Source organism: Perognathus longimembris, unplaced genomic scaffold (assembly GCF_023159225.1).
Source record: "Perognathus longimembris pacificus isolate PPM17 unplaced genomic scaffold, ASM2315922v1 HiC_scaffold_5453, whole genome shotgun sequence".
NCBI lineage: Eukaryota > Metazoa > Chordata > Mammalia > Rodentia > Heteromyidae > Perognathus > Perognathus longimembris.
In genome coordinates, this window is record NW_025960882.1 from 134631 (window position 1) to 140192 (window position 5562).

At 41.4% G+C, this 5562-nt stretch overlaps 1 pseudogene; it reads right to left on the reverse strand.

Moving 5' to 3' along the window:
* Positions 1–397: 397 nt before the first annotated feature.
* Positions 398–951, reverse strand: LOC125345269 (annotated as a pseudogene).
* Between the last annotated feature and the right edge of the window lie 4611 nt (positions 952–5562).

Below are 5562 nucleotides of genomic sequence, written 5' to 3' on the forward strand. Positions count from 1 at the left end.
AAGGTGATAATGAAAGTCACAAGTGAATTGCGCTTTGCCTGCTGAGAAGCTTCTCTCTCATATGTAGGCACAAGTGCATTCTTCAGTGGTGGTCTACAGCCCCACACCTCCCATGTGTGTGTCACCATGCCAGGGATGGGTTCTCTCTGCACATGCTGAGCGAATTATAGTTTACACACTTAGACTGGCTTCTGTTGATTCCAGTCAATAAGTTCCTGCCTTCACAGGCTCCAGATTCAATTTGTAGCATAAATTACCCAGAGACCACACTTGGGACACTGCCCTTCACAAGGTACTAGAAGAGATACTGTTCAGAACAGCGTGAATGCTGCACGCCAGTGTGCAGGAGTGGAGAGTAGCTTTGTGCACTTTTGCAAAACCTCAAATCCCCAATGATCTACCACGACGCCTGGCTAGCTCTATCGGTAGCTAAGAAGACACTGTGCTGCTCCTGAGCCCTTTCAATCAGCTTCCTCCTGTTCTTCCTGTTCCTCTTCTCCTTTGCCTTCCCTGTTCTCTTCCCTCCTGGACAGTGCCTCATGGCCATCTTGCATCTCCTGGACTCAGTGATGGTTGGGCATGGTATTATGTCTTTTGCAGGCTTTTTAACAATTTGCTGTGTTCTGGCCTCCAGACCCCACTTAAATCCACATGTGAGGTTATTCCTGCTGCAAGTTCCCCATTCACTCCAATGACCGACTTTACATCCTTCCACACATTCCATAGACTCATCTAATAGTGCGAAACCCTTGGACATTCATCAAAGCAATGGCCTCTGTGCAGATAAAAGCCTGCTTTGCACTTGGTACAGAAGTCTTTGCTAAAGCAAGAGTCACGGTTTTCTATTCTGCATCTTGCACATCTGTTCATATCTGGGGCATGGTGTTTGTAGTAGCCAGATGGGCAGGAATGCAGGCACTCTCCATACTGGTGCATCCCTTCTCTTAGAAGGAAGAAGAACAATTTCTGCTGACATCGGCTGCACACATTGTGCTTTGAGCAAGACAAGCAAACTTTGCAAGTGGGATTTGATACATAGCTCGCTCGCAATAAATTCCAACTGTGCAAAAGTCAAGACTGCAGGATGAAGACCAACAGCCCTGAGCAGGTAGGTGCCCGTGCGCTGCTGCACATGTTCCCAGCGCGGGTAATTCAAGGGGGGAAAGGTGTGTGTGGTGTGGTTCATGTTGAAATCCCCTGGGATCCCTAACTGTGTCTAGTGGCTTAGACCTGAAAAGGTTAGATGAGCTGCCCTTACATATTATTTTGATTTGTATTTTTCATTCTTGATTTTTCCTTGTGGTACTTTTTTTTCTTTTGGTTCCCTGACCAGGAAGTGAAGATACTTTTGTGTTTATATGTTTAGGTCTTTTGATTTCTCTGTGTTTAGTGGATGTTTCTTTTTTTTTATTTTTTGGCCAGTCCTGGGGCTTGGACTCAGGGCCTGAGCACTGTCCCTGGCTTCTTTTTGATCAAGGCTAGCACTATGCCACTTGAGCCACAGCGCCACTTCTGACCATTTTCTATGTATGTGGTGCTTGGGAATTGAACCCAGGGCGTCATGTATACGAGGCAAGCACTCTTGCCACTAGGCCATATTCCCAGCCCTTTGACTGTTTTTTTTGTCTTTTCTTTTTTTGTCCTGGGAAATTGAACCCAGGATGTTGCACTTGCCACTGAGCTACATGTGTATAGCACATTCTTGAGGTATGGTTTTTTCTTTTGATAAAGTCAAACAGTGCCATCTATCTATCTATCTCAACTTGTATATTTATCTATGTATCTATACTATATTTATAGTACAATATTGATGTGATTTTATTTATGATGGCAGTTTTCTTATTATGTTTGTCTCATCTGATATTTCCTTTTTTGAATACTAGTAACCAGCACCCATTTTAATTGAAAGTCATCACTAATTTAACCTACAAGCATTCTTCTGATATCTATTCTAATTTAAATCCTATGTAAAGTGTGATTATGTTTGTGGTCTTTCGGAAAGATACCCAAAAGTGTGGCTGCTGGGTCATAGGGGAGTTCTATGTTTAGCCTTCTGAGGAATCTCCATACCGCTTGACAGAGTGGCTGAACCAGTTTACATTCCCACCAACAATGAAGTAGGGTTCCCTTTTGGCCACATCCCCTCCAACAGTTGTTATTGTTAGTTTTCTTGATATTGGACATTCTTACTGGGGTGAGATGGAATCTCAATGTTGTTTTGATTTGCATTTCTTTTATGGCCAGTGATGTAGAGCACTTTTTCATATGTCTCTTGGCCATTCTCATTTTCTCATCAGAGAAGTCTCTTTTTAAGTCTTTAGCCCACCTGATGAGGGGGCTATTGGTTCTTTGCGGTTTTGTTTTGGATGAAGATAATTTTTTCAGTTCTGCATATATTTTATTTATTTATTTATTTATTATTTTATGTATGTATGTATTTATTTATTTATTTATTTTGGCCAGTCCTGGGCCTTGGACTCAGGGCCTGAGCACTGTCCCTGGCTTCCTTTTTTTTTTTTTTGGCCAGTCCTGGGCCTTGGACTCAGGGTCTGAGCACTGTCCCTGGCTTCTTCCCGCTCAAGGCTAGCACTCTGCCACTTGAGCCACAGCGCCGCTTCTGGCCGTTTTCTGTATATGTGGTGCTGGGGAATCGAACCTAGGGCCTCATGTATCCGAGGCAGGCACTCTTGCCACTAGGCTATATCCCCAGCCCCCTGGCTTCCTTTTGCTCAAGGCTAGCACTTTGCCACTTGAGCCACAGCGCCACTTCTGGCAGTTTTCTGTATATGTGGTGCTGGGGAATTGAACCCAGGGCCTCATGTATATGAGGCAAGCTCTCTTGCCACTAGGCCATATCCCCAGCCCCTGCATATATTTTAGATATGAGGCCTTTGTCCGTTGAATGGCCAGTAAAGATCTTCTCCCAGTCTGTGGGCTTTCTGTTTATCTTGCAACCTATGTCCAAACTGCAGATGCAGTTTGATGAAGTCCCATTTGTCTAACCTTTCTTTGATCTGTAGCCTTTCTGGGTCTTTGTTAAGAAAGTTCCGTCCTGTGCCAAGGAGCCCAAGTGTTTCTCCTACTCCTTCGATTAGTGTTTTCATGGTGTCTGTTTTGATTTCGAGGTCTTTGATCCATTTGGAATTGATTTTGGTGCAGGGTGATAATAAGGATCTAGTTTTAGTTGGTTGCATGTGTTGAACCAGCTTTGCCAGCACCATTTGTTAAAGAGGCTATCTTTCTTCCAGACTATTGTTTTGGCTCCTTTATCAAAGATTAAGTAGGCGTAGTTCTGTGGGTTCATTTCTGGGTCTTCAATTCTGTTCCATTGGTCTTCAGGCCTGTTCCGGTGCCAATACCAAGCTGTTTTTATTACTATAGCTTTATAATACAGCTTGAAGTTGGGTATTGTAATTCCTCCAGCACCATTCTTTCTGCTTAGGATTGTTTTTGCTATTCTAGGTCTTTTATTGTTCCATATGAATTTCTGGATTGCTTCCTCTATTTCATTAAAAAATGGTGTTGGGATATTAATGGGTATTGCATTGAATTTGTAGATAGCCTCTGGCAATATTGCCATTTTGATTATATTAATACTCCCAATCCACCAGCACAACAATGTTCATCGCAGCACAATTTGTCATAGCTAGAATCTGGAACCAACCCAGATGCCCCTCAGTAGAAGAATGGATCAGGAAAATGTGGTACATATACACAATGGAATTTTATGCCTCTATCAGAAAGAATGACATTGCCCCATTTGTAAGGAAATGGAAGGACTTGGAAAAAGTTATACTAAGTGAAGTGAGCCAGACCCAAAGAAACATGGACTCTATGGTCTCCCTTATAGGGAATAATTAGCACAGGTTTAGGCAAGTCACAGCAGAGGATCACAGGAGCCCAATAGCTATACCCTTACGAACACATAAGATGATGCTAAGTGAAATGAACTCCATATTATGGAAACAATTGTTATATCACAGTTGTAACTACTTTCAACGTGCCATATGTAACTGTAGCCTCTATTATTGATGATCTTCTTGTATCACCTTCCTGTGGTTGTACCTACACTTTCTCTGTAATCTTATCTGAGTATATTGGAAACCGTGTATACTGGTATTAGAACTAGGAAATTGAAAGGGAATACCAAAATTGAGAGACACAGGGTAAAAAAAGACAAACAACTACAAAAGCAATACTTGCAAAACTGTTTGGTATAAATGAACTGAACAACTCATGGGAGGGGAGGGAAAGGGGGAGGAGGGGGGGAATGAGGGACGAGGTAACAAACAGTACAAGAAATGTATCCAATGCCTAATATACGAAACTGTAACCTCTCTGTAATCAGTTTGATAATAAAAAAATATATAAAAAAATAAATCCTATGTAAAAAGTTGGTTTTTCCTTGTTGTTGTTGTTGTTGTTTGCCAGTCCTGGGTCTTGGACTCCAGTCTGGGGTGCTGTACCTGGGCTGCTTTGGCTCAAGACTAGCACTCTACCACTTGAGCCACAGTGCCGTATCTGGCTTTTTATGTTTATGTGGTACTGAGGAATTGAACCGAGGGCCTCATACATGCAAGGCAAGCCGTCTAATACTAACCCATCTTTCCCTGCCTCATATAATGTTTTTATACTGTAGTATTCATAGAAAACTGACAGTTTGAAGACTGCATACAAGTGTCATACTTTTTCAAGTATTTTGATGCCATGTTTGGTAGAATCTGTGGCATTCACAAATATGCAAGGGCTCATATATTTCTTTCAAAAGCCTATTATGTACTGGTTCTTATCTACACTGGTAGTTTGACTGTTTTGTTCATAAAGTAGTAACCACATATTTTATGAATAGAACAAAGACCATCCTTAGTCTGAAGCATGAAATTTCTGGAGATTTATACTTAATGTTGTCATGCCAGATTTGTAGCACCTGATAATTTTTATCTTGTTTCTATTGCTAGTACCAGAGAAATGTTCTGATGTATTGGGGAAACTGTATTTGTAATTGTCAAGTTAATATAGAGCTAATTATTTCTACTTAAGATTTTTCTTTTTTCCACTGTATAGATATACACTGTATAGATAATGGAACAAGCTCCAAACATTTTATGTAAGACAAAAGCATACATGTAGAAGAATAAAATTCCAGACTTGATCTTCTCATGACTCAGGGCTAATTACTTGATGAAAATGTGCCATTACAGAATCTGATGTCATTTGAAGATATAGCTATGGACTTCAGCTGGGAGGAGTGGCAGGACCTGGACATTGTTCAGAGGACCCTGTATAGGGATGTAATGCTGGAGCACTAGGGCAACCTGGTGTCCTTGGGTGATCAAAAGTCACATTAACTCACAAGGTCAAGTGCTTTGTTTTTAGTCTATCTATGAATATTTATCAAAGTTGCAATGCTATTTAGGTATAGGATTCCAGTCCATCGCTAGAACTTATAGGCACAGGAAGGAACTTCCTGAATATAGTCCCAGGGGCACAACAAATAGGTGAGAGACTTGACAAATGGGACTACTACAAATTAAAAAGTTTCTGCACAGCTAAGGACATAGC